Here is a 17,675-nt window from a genome sequence, read left to right on the forward strand (position 1 = left end):
GGATGTTAGATGACAATGACAACCAGAAAGAACATTAATAAATCAGAATGTGTCAGCACAGATCTAAAAACATCTGAGAACTATACTTATAATATAAAATGTATCACCGACAGGGGCGGGTGTTGTGAGGTTTTGCGCTCGTGCACGGCTGCCTATGACGGCTGCACACAAAAACCTTGCAACACCCGCCCCTGTCGGTGATTGGTTGGAACACTATTTATTTTGGTTTTGAGTGTTTGGCTAAACCGGGTGAAAACAACTGTTTTTGTGTGCAGATCTCAGAGCCTAGGCTGCCTACAGAGACACGTTTTTTTGACGGCATGCTTATGGGGAGGGCAGCTAGCGGATCGTTAGGTAAGATTAGATGAATGTGAACATTTATGTTTGGGCCTGAAATCACTGATACCACCTTTAAAGGTAAAAATGCAAATTGCCGGGAAATTGCCAGAACGCCTTCTGTGTGAACGCAAACACCGGGATTGATGCCGGTGTTGTGCCGAATTTCGACCCCCGCCAAATTAATTACCCCCCTAGTATTGGTAGGTTTAGGATTAGTTGTGGGGGAGGGGTTAGGATTAGGCAATCAGGTACTGATTTCAACGAGGGGGGTAATAATTTGACAGGGGGTCGAAATTCGGCACAACACCGGCATCGATGCCAGGTTGGGGACCTAGTAACATTGCTGTGTTCAGTCCCAGAACGCGCTGTGTGAACAAAAGCCGTCATCAATGCCGTGTCGTAATGATGACGCTGAAGCCGGGATTGTTCGCCAGCTGTGAAACGGTACGTAATGCGCTAGCGGCTAGTTTATGATCGAATCAGAGAAAAAATTTTTACAAGCGTGGTTTCTCGAGAGAGAGTAATCACAGCTCATAAGAAATCTGAATCATTCCCTTCCGAAACTTGCAGAGACGGAGAGTGTGAGTAGGAGGTTTCCATGAGCTAGGAGCAGGAGCAACTTTTGCTAAGTATTCTGATTAATTACTTTGTCATTTTGCCTCCACGTCCCCCCGATTGCGCTTGAGCTTCTCCTCCTGTCCATACGGTAATCTCTCTACTGTGCGACAGAGAGTCGCGTGGTTATGGCACAATCGTTAGCCTATTTTTACAAAAACTGCATCTATGGGGCCATAACTTATACAAGGTAATGGAGCCTTTTATACATTTTCGTGTTTCTTTAGAAATAAATAATGGACAAATGGAGTCTTTAAACACCTCAGATGTAAAGTTATTCGCTGTCAAAGTGACGCCAAAATGAATGGGAGTCAATGGGATGCTAACAGCAGGTGATGGTCCGCTAGCCAATGGCGGCACCCGGGGAAACTTCAAAATAATATGAAACCCTGTCCCCCTGGTGTGAACGCACTCTCTGATTCCGGAAAATCACTGGCAGTGTGAATGAACCAAAATCAACGAACCCGGGTCAAATCCCGGGTCACTTTATCCGTGTATTTTCCGGAATCTCTGTGTGAAAGGGGCTATAGACACTGGCTATGTAAATCCCCATATGAGTCAAAAACCATGTCTAAATATCGTACCACTTAAAACAAGCTCACTAAAATCTCCCATCAGGGCACAGTAGACAGACACATGATGAGACAGACCAGCAGTAATAGCCATCTAATTCTAGATAGATAGATCGAGAAGAGAGAAGGTCAGAAAATATGGGTTTGAATATTGAATATGAGTTTCCTGACTGAGCATTTGTACCAGGGCTTTAATAATGCATTCAGAGCTATCTTTTCTCACCATCCATGGCTGTTTATGGTGCTGAGTGTGTGTGTGTGTGTGTGTGTGTGTGTGTGTGTGTGTGTGTGTGTGTGTGTGTGTGTGTGTGTGTGTGTGTGTGTGTGTGTGTGGTGTGTGTGTTGTGTGTGTTGTGTGTGTGTGTGTGTGTGTCTGACTGTTAACAGAGCTTAGATAATAAGAGAAGGGTCTTGGGAGTGAATGTGAATCAGGACAGAAAACGGTTGAAACAAATCAAACAAGTATATGACCATTATTCACTGCACTGACATAAACTAATCTCTCTATCATTTTTCTAATTTTGCCCCAAAACAATTATTTAATATGAGGTTTATGCTTCAATTGTCTGGCTCAAAATCTCAGCTCAACAAGCTTTATAACAATGTAATAAAACAATGGAAATCTGGCAGGAGGCAAGAAACATATCTTTAATGATACAGTGTTAAACATGCCTCATTCTTTCTGGTGTGTGTGTGTGTGTGTGTGTGTGTGTGTGTGTGTGTGTGTGTGTGTGTGTGTGTGTGTGTGTGTGTGTGTGTGTGTGTGTGTGTGTGTGTGTGTGTGTGTGTGGTATTGCATAACTCTTGAGTGAGAGGTTGGTGTTTGAAGAAATAGTTTAGAGCTGTTTATAACAGCCTAATTTCCCTGACATACACTACAGGTCAGTGGACTAGTGTGTGTGTGTAGATTTTGCCACAATTATGAGGACCAAATGCCTCCACAAGGACAACAAATCGTGAAAATCACCTACATTGTTGGTACCGGCGAGAAAAACTGTCCTACAATAATGTCCTAATGAAAATGTAAAAGTATTTGTGTGAGGGTTAGGTAAGAATAGGTTTAGGGTAGAAAATAAAATTAGCTCAGCATAAAAAAAACACATCAGATATTAATGGAAAGCCCCTACCATGACAGGACAAAAGTGTGTGCAGAATATCTCATGATCAAGCTGAGTTAATGTCTTAGATAAAGATATTACAATTGTGGACCAGGGACCAGTTGCATTAACACATCCACTATGTTAAGACTAGTCTGACAAGCTAGCAGTTAGCCAAGGGGTATAATCAGTCAAACTTTTTGGATTCAAATTACATCAAAGTCATGTAATTAGCCATGTTTCCAGCCAAAATTGAGAATTTAATTTATTGTTTAAGAGAACAAAATGGTCACTTCCTGATAAACTGAAAAATGGAAGTTGCTGCAGTAGGAGAAGCCACTGTAAATAATAATTTTCATATTGCCCATAATAAATTACTTGCGTTTTGTCTGCACGCTCTGAGGTGCAGTAAACACAGTCATGTTATCTTGCTTTTGGAGGCGGATGGCATGATGCTCATTTTATTATGGGGATGAGGATATATAAAATGGATGTAACAGTGAACTATTCCACCTTTTTCTGCCTCAAGCTCTGAGTAACCTACTGATGATTGGTTACTATAATATATATATATATATATATATATATATATATATTTTTTTTTATTATTATTATTATTATTATTATTATTATTAATAATAATAATAATTAGTGTAGTACATTTTCTTTACAATATTATTTATAAATCACAATAAAAACAACAGTAGTTGACCACTGTGTTGTACAAAACCTTGCTAAAAAGATATAAAGATAAACAATTTAGACTGCAATGCTTTGAGAAGGAGAAGAGTATCAAAACACTAAGTGATGGATCCTTATACTCTAGGGACAGTTATAAGCCTGAGTAAAAAGAAAGGTTTTTAACTTGGATTTAAATTCAGATTCTGAAGAAACTAATCTGAGGGAAACCGGAAGACTATTCCACGGTTCTGGCCCAACAATAGAAAAAGCAAACAATCTGTGTATTTGGATTTAAAAGATCACAGAGATATTTAGGAGCCGATCCACTCAGAGCTTTAAAAACAAGTAGTAAAATTTTAAACTCAATTCATGACAGACTGGCAGCCAGTGCAAAAAGAATAATACAGGGGAGATATGATCAGATTTCCAGGTGCCAGTAAGACATCTTAAGCTTCTATAACTGGTTTGAATTTACTTATATTGCTGCTTTCTTTCACTTTGACAAAGTAGCAAAAAAAAAAAAAAAGAACAAAAAAAAAAGATCTGAAACCACAGATCCTTGATTATTTTGCAAAAAAAAGTTCATGCCAAACGTGAATGGCACTAACAGTTGCACTTGTGTGTGCCGGTATGACTTGAGATTCTGTCTGTTTGTTTTGTGTTTAGTTCTTGTATACATTTTCAGAAGGTAATTTGGAATAGGTTGTTTGTAAATTCTTTTTTTTTGTTTTGTTTTGTTTTTTTGAGTTGGGGATATTTTTACTGTGTAAAAATAATGACAATAACTCAATGGTTCATCACACAAATTTACCCAATTCGTGCCTGATATAGACCTGCCTAAAGTATCTACAATCCATTCTCACTTATTGTTCACACCCTCTGACACTTTGGCTACATTCACACTGCAAGCATTAGTGCTCAATTCCTATTTATTGCTCAGATTAGATTTTTTTGTATAGCTGTTCACATTGTTGTTTTAAATTTGGCCAATATCAGATTCCAGTGCGAACAGGTCATGGTCCTGAACAAACCCGCATGCGGAAAAAAAAAACGCTAAAAAGATGTTGCGCAGCACATTGTCACACTGAAGTAAAAACGGAGAACATTAAAGTAAGTGATTACAAGTTTATTTTTTGTGTGATCTGCCGCGGAAGCTAGCGAATTGATGCACAGGCAATTTGGAAAAAAGACGAGGATATGAAAAAAGAGCAGTAATTAAACATTTATTATAAGAGCCCTCGTCTTTTGTTTGTATATAGAACTGTCAATAATACTTAGAGGTTGGCTACTTAATACTTACACTGACTACATTTCGCAACTGTTTTGATAACGTCGTCTACGTACAATCTTTAAAGTGACTCCCATGATCGAAGAATTGCGACGAATGTTGCTCTAGACTAGTGAAGTAAAAGTCACATGAATTCCGATATGACTGTTCAGACTGCGGTCGCATTGCAAAACATCTGACCTGACTGTATTATATATAGTACCACATACGGAAGTGGCACATATGGCATATATCATATGGCACATAATCACATATCATGTGCTTTTTAAACCATGGGTCCTGGTCCTGCATACATTGCAATATTGATGCTAAAACAATATATTTTGCAGCCCTACTAATAGTAGTCAATGAATAATAAAAATGGGTTAGGGACTGTTCGTTTTTTATTTAAGCGGCTACCGGAGGAGTTTTGAGATCTATAGTCAAAATAGACTTGACCCTCCCTTCGCCAGCAATACATTTTTCTATGACCTTCCAAAATGATTGTGAAAAAGGCATGACCCTCCCCGATAATTTATTGATTACTTCTGTACTGGTTTGCGATTGGCAAAGATGTTCAGATAGCCATTGTTTTTTTTACAAGCATGACAAACGACTTAACCTCATCTTACACATCACACTCCACTGTTATGGTGGCCATTTCAGTAGATTTACTCACTAACATTGTTGTGGAAACACAATAAGCATGAAAACTAAAATACGGTAGTATCGTGCTACAGCGCACATTCTATCAGCTGCAGTTCTGGCGCCTCAGTCCCAATACTGTAAAACTCGGTGTACATTCACATCACATGTTAATGCAGTGGTAGAGTTACACTCACAGGACACTGCACTTATTCGCAATCACAAAAGTTTATTATTTGCTCGTGCTTTAAAGCTTTGCTGGGTAAACATTTCATTGGCGTTCTGTTCTGACATGATGCACTTTTTCTGAGCGTGTATACCCGAAGCGCACACACACTGTCAAACAGCGCCAAACTGGATTTTTGTTGGGTCAGACCCATCTGCTAGCGATGGGGGGCCGAGACTGAGAAAGCTACATGGAGCTACATGGAAAAATATGCACCAAACAAGCTACTTTGAAATTTTGCTGTTTTCATGAATACAAAAGTTGGGTGACCTTCCCCCTAAAAAACGTTGGATGACCCTCCCCTCAACAAAGAATAAAAAGACATGACCCTCCCCTATTTTCCTCCGGTGGTCCATTCCATAAATACCAAACGGTCCCTTAAGAATGTATTTTTTTAAAAATCGTACACATTTCACCTTTAAAAATTTCGTCAAATTTGATTATGCATTCAACTGTGAATATGAGTAGTACTAGTTAGAGCAAAAGTCAGAGCAAAAAAAAAAGGAAATAAATCTGCAGATTCTGTATGGGTCTGCTAAGCACGTTTTCTGCTTCTGAATGAGAGATGTAGCCACTCCATTTCAATTGTGGAAATTTTCAAAGATCACTGTGGGTTAGAATGTTCCACTCTGGCACTTGAGTCACTTTAATCACTCTCATTAAAGCACTTCAGCAGAATTGTGACCATGCTGCCACTTCACAAGGCATGTAATTGGCTGAACAGTTAGTCCAAGTGTGTGAGAGTGAGTCAGAAGCAGGTCTGAACCAGATGAGGATCAGGATTGAGAGACACATCACGTCATCTTGTCCTCCTGTCCAAATCTGTGAGGAGTCACACTTCCTCACACATACATAAACAAGAGCTATTGGAAGCTAAATAATGTTTTGTGAGTAAGTGACATTATTATGGAACTGGATGGAGTCTGAAAGCAGTCAGTGTGTGAGGTGACGAGAGCCAGAGAAATGAAAGTGTAATTCACAACACACACACACACACACACACACTATGCTTATCAGATGATTGTGTAACACCACAGCAGGACGGATGCTCAACTGAAGAGGATGTGATATGAACATGAGCTTTCTACATTGGAAGAGATTTAGCACATATAGGTGCACAGCTGTGTTAAACATAGATATATCCTATTAAGAACATTCTAGTTCATAAAAAAAAAAAAAAAAAAAAAAAATGAAAGTGTCTGTCATTTAAAATGTATTAAATGCAAATTGACTTAGGGGCCACAGAAGCACTTCCAACTACATCTGCAGGGCTGAATTAGGCATGCTGAACATTGATATTCAGAAGAGATGTGTTCAATTCTGGCATCAACTCCATCAGTCTGATCCTGATTCATTTCAATACAAAGCTCTCCTTGTCAATGAAACCTCACATAATCTCATGTTCTAAACACACTCGCTCTTCAACTAGTTCATGAAAATCAATTCCAGACCAAAAACCTAAAAACCATTATTAAAGAAATTGATAAAAATCTAAAACACACTTCAATGTAACGCGACCCTTAATGAAACCACTAAATTGGCAATTTATCTATTAATTTAAAAAAGAAATTAGAGGACAAATCATCTCAGAATACAGATAAAGAGACCATGATCTAGAAATAGAGAGAGGAAGATGTAAACAAACATGGACACAGAGAGAGCAGAGCATCTGAAGAGGATGACTGAAAAGCTGCACTAGTTGCAAAATTTGTTCGATATGGATTTTATTTCTTAATTTACTATGCTAGATATGACAATCTATATGTATGTTTTTTTTTATTATTATTACTTATGATATATTATTAAATATTATTACATAATATGTTAATGCTTCATCAACATTGTGCTACACAGTCATGCTAATAAAGCTAATTTGAAACTGAAAATTTAAATTGAAAATCTTAAACTGAATAATACAAAATTGAGACAACAGAGGATTACTAGATTGTGTTTTCATGTGTGTAAAATCTTTTAACAATGGCTTCACATGTGGCAATCCGAATTTACAGTAGAAACTGTCTGTTTTAAAGCCATTTTATACTGGACTGACTATTTATATTCAATAGTATTAATCCTAAGATTAATGTGTCAGGTACAGCAGTATTTCATTGAGCAGTGAGCCCACACAACACGTGCACATCACAACATTCAAGAACATTTGCAGTAAGATGTCAAATGTTCTGCTTCAGCAGATAAACAACAATAAAAAATATAGCTGCAAGCAACAATTAACGGGGTTCAAGCATTTAAGACCTTCATGCCAGCTATGCTGTTGTGATCTAGGTTGAACCGAAATGTAGGCCTGAAACCATAAAATATCCATGATGGAGAGTGCGCAAATGATATAAATCTATAGTACCAGTGCACCCTAAAAAAAGTATGTTTTTTAACATTTGTTTATCAGCCAATGCTGGATAATGATAAAGATTAGATTAAAAATATTTAGTGTCCCTCTTGTGGAAAACAGTGGTATTTAAGGCTTCATCTTCAGTTTAAATGTTTGATAGAATGTACTGTGAGCCCTCTGAGCATCAGAAATCCTTGAAACCTGGCATGTTTCTTCAAAATCAGTTGTTCCATATCTACACAGTTTTGTGAAGTTTCTACTTTGTGCACACAATATATAGACATGTTACTCACAATGGGCCATACCAGAAATATATAAAAAATTATATCTGCTAAACGGTTTCATCGATCAAAATTCTTTTGACAACTTTTTGCCATGAGGGTCCCTAGATGATGCATGTGAAGTTTCGAGCAAATCGGACAAACGGTCTATGAGGAGTTCGAAAAAGTAGAGGTTTCAAATAATCTCAAATAATTAACAGATGATTTGATTGACAGCAGTGGTTCTTGAGGCAAAGTTGTCCAGAATGAGGAGATCTATCAAATGATATGCATATTGTGTGGATGTGAGAAACACTACGTGATTAGAGACATAAAACTCGTTAGCGCCATCTAGTGGTCGATTTCTTTCAAAATTATTACAGACCTCTAGGGCCATGAGTTGAACATGCCCACCGTGTTTTGTTCCGATCAACCTTCGTTAACCTTGTCTAATAGGTGCTCAAACTTCACTGGCTAATGGCGGCCATGTTTTTCGAGATACGCCAATGTCCTCATAGAAAGGCATGGCACCCTGGACAAAGACACTGCATGCCCATTTTCAAGTCAATCGGACTAACGGTAGCGTAGTTATAAGCCATTTTATGCCTTTTTTGTATTATAGCGCCACCAAGTGGTGAATCGCTGCAGATTTTTTTGTGTGACCACAAAATGAGTTCGTACATGAGTATAACAAGTTTGGTGAAAATATTTCAATGCTTTCAAGAGTTAAAGCCATTTTAGTGAAAGTGGCCCCGCCTACTTCGAACGTTTTGGCGTCCCATGGCGAGCGTGAATCACCGATCGTAATTCTTTTGACAACATTTTGCCATGAGGGTCTCTTGATGATGCATGACAAGTTTCAAGTGAATTTGACAAACGGACTATGAGGAAAATTCAAAATGGCAGGAAAATTTGCATACTGGAAATGGTATGCAAATGGTATGGTATGCACTTCGTGCTTGAACCCATAATAATAATAATAAAAATCCTAACAATTACAATAGGTGTTCAGCACTTCGTGCTTGAACCCCTAAAAATCCTAACAATTACAATAGGTGTTCAGCACTTCGTGTTTGAACCCCTAAAAATAATAAAAAAAAGCTTAAAGGATGTAGTGCAAGATAATGCAGTTACAAGTGTATCTCCTCTTTGCAGCTCTATTGATCTCGGCAGACTGGATGTGATGCCACTGAAGTCTATTAGGAGCTAAGGAGCAATGTTTATATGTATGGTCACATTAATATCTCTGTAAATCTACATCTGAATCTACTCTAGAGTTTGTGTGTCATTTGGGACATTTGGATCTGGACGTACACGTGTGCACCATCTAAATGTGCTGATAAGTTGATTTCTGTATGCAACTGTATCCAAATAATTAAATCAGTTGTATTTGTATAATTCAACTACAAAGAGTGCAATAATAAAATTAGTTCAGAAAAAAAAATTACTGAATGTACTGTACATGTACATACACATAACAGTCCTAATATATTTCACTGCCCATTACAAACAATACACATTCACACTCCAGATCCATTCAAACTAGAACTTGAATGCACCATATGGTCCTAACACTGATATTGAATGAACAAAAGTGGTCTAACTGCACAATAGGGGTTTTCGCACCGGATAGTTCTAGGAACTTAGTTCTAGGAACTAGCCACTAGGATGGTTCCCGAGAACTAATGATTCCCCTAGGAACGTTTTGCTGGTAGCATTCGCACCGCCAGTAGGAACTCTGAAGTGACGTAAGCCATGCTTGTTGTGACTTTTATTTTGACGGCACGTCAGACCTTTATTTTGACGGCGTTGAGAACGTCAGAGCCTTAAAACACAGTGCTTGCATTCTCTGTGTTCATTAGTTTATGATCTGTCTAACAGTCCTGTCTAATACGTTATTAGATAGAACTGTTATACATAGAAAGACAGTATATGAAAAGGTATTAGCGAATGCCGTGAGGTTGATGTCCAGTCTTGCTAGCTGAGCAGAAATACATAATCATGTTTCTCTTGGTCCCCTCAAAAGTTGCGTTGGATTTTCTCCTCAAAGTAAAGGTTAATAGGCCCATCTATCACTGTTTTCCATGTTCGTAGAGTTAGTTTCTGGAGTAAATATATAGGCTATAATCTGTGTGTTTACTAGTTTTTTTTAAATGGCGGGTGCTGGTGTTTCGTGTGCATTCGGTCAATCCGCGTACACTAAAGTCACGTCACTGGTAGTTCCTATAGTAGGCGGCTGCATATATGAAAGAAAAAAAAACACCTAACCCTAAAAAAATTCTAACAAAAGGTTTCTCAGCTGTTTTTTGTAGTATTAGGTGTCCTTAATAACATACTAAAAGTTTACCAAAGTTTGACCACTAGAAAGGTGTAATTTTCAAGATGGTGTCCAAGATGGGCAGGAAGCCCTTAAAATGTCCTAACTCCTTCATTATTTGACCTAGTCAAGTCATCTTGGTGCCTTACTCCATGTTTTCTGGGTCTATGATTCCATTGGACTTGTCTAAATTGCACTGACATGATTACATACTTATGGAATACATGATTTTATTACTGTGAGGTTTTATCTTTGTTTGGGGTGAACCAGAGATGTAAACGATTTAGCCTATGTCATGTAACTCCTACTCAGTACGTGTTTTTGGACACATACCCTTTTTTTGCTAAAACAAAGACTTGGCATTCAATGTAAAAGTTATTGCACCCAGAAGTAACTTAAATTGGAGTTGTATAACTTTGATCATAAACAACTCTGAATTAGCCCCGAAAAGAGGCCTGTGTGTGAACCCTCTAAAATGGTCACTCATTTCAATTTGAATAAGGTAATACATATGTAATGCATCCTCTATAGATGTTTTAGAGTATAAAGGTGGCATTACACTAAACCTCAGGTTTAGTAAAATTCAGGTAAACCTTCAGACTTGAACCGCAGTATCTTCAGCTGCTACTTCCTCGTCCCAAAGAAGGATGGGGTCTGCGCCCCATTTTGGACCTGCGTCGTCTCAATTTTTCCCTTTACAAAGGGAAGTTCAAGATGCTGACGTTGAAAACTATCCTGGCACAGATTCGAACAGCGGACTGGTTCGTCATCATGGACCTGAAGGACGCCTATCACCACATCCAGGTCATTCCAAGGCACAGGAAGTTCCTCCGGTTCGCCTTTGGGGTAAAGACCCTCCGCGTATGTTCTCCAAGTGCATGGATGCAGCTCTGGCCCCCTTGAGGCTCCAGGGCATCCGTGTGCTAAATTATCAAAACGACTGGCTCATTCTGGCTCATTCCAGAGAGTTGGTGTGTAGTCAACAGGGGCGTCCTTCTCCACCACCTCTGGTCTCTTGGTCTCAGGTTGAATGCTCAGAAGTCTTAACTCCTTCTCAGCAGACCACTTTCCTGGGTGTCTAACTCAATTATCTCTCGATGCAGGCCTGTCTGGTCCCTTCTCGAGTTTCCAGTCTCCGTGCGTGCTTGGCCCGTTTCACGCTCGGCCATCATGTAGCAGTGGGCAAATGTTGCAGGTTTCTGGGGCTCATGGCAGCAGCCTCTCCTGTGCTGCCCTTGGGTCTCTTTCATATGAGACCATTCCTGTGGTGGATGAAACTCAGGGGCATCCGCCCTTCTTGGTCTGCCTTCCGCCTGCTGAGAGTGTTGCGCAGTTGCCTTTGCGCTCTTTGGAGGTGGAAAGACTCCCCCTTTTTACTTCAGGGGGTCAAGATGGGTGTAGTTTGCCATCGCCAGGTTGTCACGACGGACACCTCTTTGAATGGTTGGGGTGCAGTCTTCGAGGGCAGACCGGCGTGCGGTGTTTGGACGGGCGAGCTTCTCTCGTGGCACATAAATTGCCTCGAGTTGCAAGCCGTCTCTCTGGCCCTGAATCATTTTCTCCCAGCCCTGATGGGCTGTCATGTCATTGTCAGGACAGACAACATGGCAGTGGTGTTCCATGTAAATCGGCAGGGAGGCTCGCGGTCGCGCAACCTTGACAGGCATGCGCACCGCCTCCTCCTTTGGGCTCAAGACAGGTTTCTTTCGCTGAGAGCAGTTCACGTTCCAGGGGACCTGAACGTCGCAGCGGACTTTCTGTCAAGACAGAAGTTCAAGTCGGGGGAATGGATGTTGCACTGCCAAACAGTGGCTCAAATTTGGAGCATGTTCGGCGAGGCGGAGGTGGACGTCTTTGCATCGCAGAGCTCGACACAGTCAAGTCAAGTCATCTTCATTTATATAGCGAAGATGTACATCTAACAATGTAGATTGTTTCAAAGCAGCTTTACAGAGATAAACATATAATTTAAGGTAAGATTGTTTTGGCTTTATGGTTCTTAAAGTTACTTTCCAGCTAAAGTTAGTTTTGATTGATTCGCTTCCGTCGTAACGATCATTTGTTATTAAATTAGGGGCCGCTAAGACGACACCATTCTCTCTACACAAACTTTAAACACGAACCTGTGAGAAATGCTGATGGCGTTCACATGCGCATTAAGAATTGGTTCTATAGTTATGTGCGTTTGAATATATGTGCGCAGGTTTGTAATTCCCTACAGACCAAGCCTAAACAAAGTACTGGTGTTTCCTTATAATTTTTGATACAGAATTTTATTTTATCTTATCAATTCGGGGTAGGTACGCGAATTGAGTTTCCCGACGACGCTTTATCTGTAGAGTGGTAAAGGGATCATCCATAGGGAGAGACTAGTTGGCACTTCAGCACTGCGTTGACATCGGGTTCAGGCGAAGGTCCTTTGTCAGATCTGGATACGGCCTGGATGCGGCAGGCTGCGGGAAAACCTCGGGATAAACAAAGACACTAAAATTAGCGTAGATGCCATTCTTCTTATGATGTAACAAGTACATCAGGATTTATGGGAAGTGTTCCCGGTTCCATCTGACCTAATCTATGCAGCCTAACATTGAATTATAGAAGTCTATAATGTATTATGTGAATGCTAGGTCAAAGAGATGTGTCTTTAATCTAGCTTTGAACTGACAGAGTGTGTCTGCTTCCCGGACAATGGTAGGAAGTTTTGGTGCTAAATAGGAAAACGATCTACCGCCAGCAGTCGATTTTGATATTCTAGGTATTATCAACTGGCCGGAATTTTGAGATCGCAATAGACATGAAGGACTATAATGCGTTAAGAGCTCACTCAAGTACTGTGGAGCTAAACCATTTAGTGCTTTGTAAGTAATCAGCAAAATTTTAAAATTGATGCGATGTTTAATAGGGAGCCAATGCAGTTTTGACAGAACTGGGCTAATATGGTCATACTTCCTGGTTCTGGTAAGAACTCGAGCTGCTGCGTTTTGAACTAGCTGTAGTTTGTTTATTAAGCGTGCAGGGCAACCACCCAGTAGAGCATTACAATAATCTAGCCTTGAGGTCATGAACGCATGAACTAATTGTTCCGCATTTGTCAATGAGAGCATATGGCGAAACTTAGATATATTTTTAAGATGGAAAAATGCGGTTTTACAGATACTAGACACGTGACTTTCAAATGAAAGATTGGTATCACAGTGCCCTCTGTGGTTTACCCTGTCTCATCTGACGCCTCTGGGGATAGATGCCCTCGCTCATCCATGGCCTGAGTTGAGACTGTATGCATTCCCTCCGGTCAAGCTAATCCTTTGCAGAGTGAGGGAGTGTGGAATCCGCCTCCTTCTGGTAGCCCCATTCTGGCCATCCCAGACGTGGTTCTCGGAACTGAGCTCCCTGGTGGAGGGGTCCCCTTGGCAGATTCCTATCAGGAGAGATCTGCTGTCTCAGCTCCAGGGAGGATTTGGCATCCTCGACCCGAGATATGGAGGCTGTGGGTGTGGCCGATAAAAGGCAATCGCTAGCGACAGTGGCGTCTGGTCTTCCCGCTGATGTTCAGGAGACCATTGATAATGCTCGTGCGCCTTCTACTAGACGGCTGTATTACTCTAAGTGGAAGGTTTTTGAGTCTTGGTGTTTGGCTCATGCAGTGGACCCAGTCAGCTGCCCTTGGTACATTCGTGCCGCGAATATTGAATATTGCTGTATTGGTACATTCGTGCCGCGAGATAATGTTAATGTGCTCTGTGTGAGGCAGGATTCTCAAAAATGAACCCAACTGCAATGAACCAGCTTTGGGGGGGCACAGCTTGCAAAAGGTTGAGAACCCCTGCTTTAGAGGATATTTGTGTGGTGGCAGGTTGGTCCTCTCCGCACACTTTTATTAGGTTTTACAACTTGGATTTAGATGCGGCCCCCTGGTTCCCGGGTTCTTTCTGTATGAACTGGTCGCCTAGGTCCTAGTTGAGTCTGGTCTGGCAAAAAAATATATATATATATATATATATATATATATATATATATATATATATATATATATATATATATATATATATATATATATATATATATATATATATATATATATATAGGAAAGTTCCTTGTTGGACCAGATCCAGCAGCACTAAGCTTGGCGTGTGTGGTATATCGTTCCCATTGCGTCATCGCTACGCAGCGTTGAGTGAACCTATGAAAGAGAACGTCTCAGGTTACATGCGTAACCCATGTTCTCTGAATAGGGAACGAGACGCTGCGTTCGCTGCCAAGCTCCTCTTGCTGCCGAAGGAGCTTCTTCTTCATCGGTGGAAAATCTGAGGAGCAGATGGCGCATTCACTGTATAAGAGTGAGTGACGTAGTCCCGCTGAGGAGGCGCCCGCACCATCAGCCAATGAATTGGCGTGATTCTATACGGGTTCAGACCAGGGTGGGAATTATACCGCGGCCACGCGGCCATGGCCGCCGTTGCCCTACACTTTGGCCTTCATGCCCCGTGAAAAAAAATATCATCGTACGGCCACAGTGGCCTGTGTGCCCTGGCCCTGTCCAAGTTCCACCCAAGTAGTCTCTGAACTTCAATTAGTTTGTGGATTCGCGCAGGTGCAGTGTCATAATCACATCGATGATCTCACGCATCAAAACAGCAGTGCAAGAAGCATGTAACGTCAGCACCAACAGAAGAACGACACTCTGTTGTCTACACTGGTGCATAGATATATACACTAGATTTCACCTTGGCTACGGCATTCGTTCATGAACTGCCGTAGCCAAGGCAAAATCTATATGTCTATCTATGCACCAGTCTGCGCACACGTCACACAGCAGGAAGCGCGGGCGCCCTCAGATCACTTGGACGTCGCTGTGTTATAAGAGGTAAAAACGATATAAATACTGTTCGTTTTCTCACACAAACCGCTCGTTTCGTGTCTTAGGCCATCAATGTGTACTTACGATGGGGAATTGTTTTAATTTGGACTCTGTGGATGGCTGCTCTTTGAGATCGTGACCATAGACCTGCATTATATGACTGACAGACAAGAACGGTTTGACCTAAAAATATCAAAATCTATTTGCTAGTAACTTAGATAAGTGCCCTTTTCAGAAAAGGGCCCTATGCAAGGTTCCAGAGGTAACGGCGTCGGCGCACTGAAGCGTTTTTTTTTTTTAATAGTTCAAAGTTACTATAAGATATAATGTTATTACCTTGACAAACTATAACTTACATCATTAAAAAGATATAAGACTCACGTTTCAGTATTTGACCACTATTGTATTCTGAGAAATTTATATTGACAGTTATGTCTTAATTTGTGTCAGGAGTTATGAAATGCAAAAATGAGTCGATACCTTTAATATGAATTATGAGCGTCAGACGCTCCCATTCATAAAAAACTCCTGTGCTGTCGTCATGAAAGCGATTCACAAAACAACGTCCCTCACGGCTCTTAGCTCAAAAGTGTGCAGATTTGGAGAAATATTTATATATTCTCAGTTTACATCAGATTTCTATTGACAGGAATAATATTTTATTGAATTTATAGCCAAATGCGTCGATGTAATCATTATGAGCGCTGTATACTGATGTGCTGTTTCAATTCATACCAGCAGCCTGAGGGCGCTCTACTGAACATTATAGTCCATATTTGAAACGCATGAAGAAGAGCGTTCGACAATGCAGGAAATTATTAATTTATTGGCATTTGTGTTGTTTCTGAATGCTTTTATTGGCATTTGTGTTGTTTCTGAATGCTTTTATTGGCATTTGTGGTGTTTCTGAATGCTTTTATTGGCATTTATGTTGTTTCTATTGTTGTGTGAGGGTGTATACCTTCTGGATGTAATTGCGCTCTCTCTCTCTCATTAAAAAATGTTTTTTTTTTTATTAAAAAAGTCATAATCCATGTCTTATTCCAAATTAGGATGTTATGGTATCAATCTGAATGGGAAAACCATCGAATTGTACGATGGCCTTTGTGCCCTGTCATATGGCCTTGGTGCCCCTAAAAAAAAAAAAAAGGTGGAGGCCAAATGGCCTTGCCCCTAAAATTACATAATTCCCACCCTGGTTCAGACAATCAGCACATGCCTTGATGTGGCATTTTACAGTACCACACATGTTCTAATGAATTTATTCTTTATTGGAATCAAAAGAATGGTTATGAACCACAGAAACCACCAACACTAGGCAAAACGATATGAGAAAGGAGAAATATGCAATTACATAAGGGAAATTGTACTTATTTTTCACATAAATATGCTTGTAACCATTTGCTTTAATATATAATTGTACTTGTAATCACTTATCCATCATGCAAATATGCTAATTAGAATATTACATGGCCCAAATAAGTATCAGGCACCAGTATTCCTGGGCTAGGAGGAATACAAAGGAGTAATGGCCATTTTAAGGACCTGACGGCAGCCATTTTCAAAATGGGGCCTTTCTTGGAGTCAAACTTTGGTAAACTTTTAGTATGTTTTTAAGTACATCTGATACTACTGTAAACCTCTGAGAAACCTTTTTTTAGAATTTTTTTGGGGTCAAGCCATATTTGCAGCTGACTATAGTGCTGGTTTAGACCCTACTCTGAAGTAGGTGCTAAATTAGTTCCTCCAAAAGGAGTTCCAAGAACTAAAATCGTTCCTAGTTCCTGTGGCGCAAACACACCGACATCCGGGTACTTTCGCCAATAGTTCTAGGAACTATGAAAAGGTTCCTCTGGTGCGAAAGCCCCTAAACACTTGAGGGGGCAGGACGGGAACTGTGGGAACACAATCCTTAAGGAAGAAAATCATAAAAGTAGGAAAATTTGTTTGCCGACACGATCCAAATTCTACCATCTAATGGCGGAGATTGGTGGCTCTGCGTATTTTCTGGTGGTTGTTTCAAAATTTTACAAAAATGTTTCTTACCTGTATAACTTTTAAATTAAAATTTTAATTTTATGTTCTAGTAACATGCTTTCTACATTTATTTAGCTCACTTAAGCTGCTTTATAATTTAATTTCTCGATATATATGTATATAAGACAAATAAAAAAAAAAAAAATGGACTACCACACTTTCTATCTATAAATGTCCTTACATTTAAACAAATCCGTTCTAAACAGAAAACAAAAGAAAACAGATGCACACAAAAAAACTGCACTGCACAAGCTTGTCACTGTCTGACAACTTCTTGCCCTGTTTTAATTAAGACATACTGTCTGATCTGATGATTGGTCAAAACATTGGTGGTGCATTGACATTTGAGGATTTATTTTCACCACACATGAACCTATTTCCTCACTATCAGGTTGACAAACTACATTAGCTAAG

General features: G+C 40.0%; 1 protein-coding gene across 5 annotated transcripts in view; it reads right to left on the minus strand.

Moving 5' to 3' along the window:
• rptor (regulatory associated protein of MTOR, complex 1) overlaps positions 1 to 17,675 on the minus strand; it is a 339,338-nt gene that overhangs the window by 219,399 nt on the left and 102,264 nt on the right. The window lies entirely within an intron of this gene.

The sequence above is a fragment of the Abramis brama genome (assembly GCF_963993115.1).
Source record: "Abramis brama genome assembly, chromosome: 11".
Taxonomy (NCBI): Eukaryota; Metazoa; Chordata; class Actinopteri; order Cypriniformes; family Leuciscidae; genus Abramis; species Abramis brama.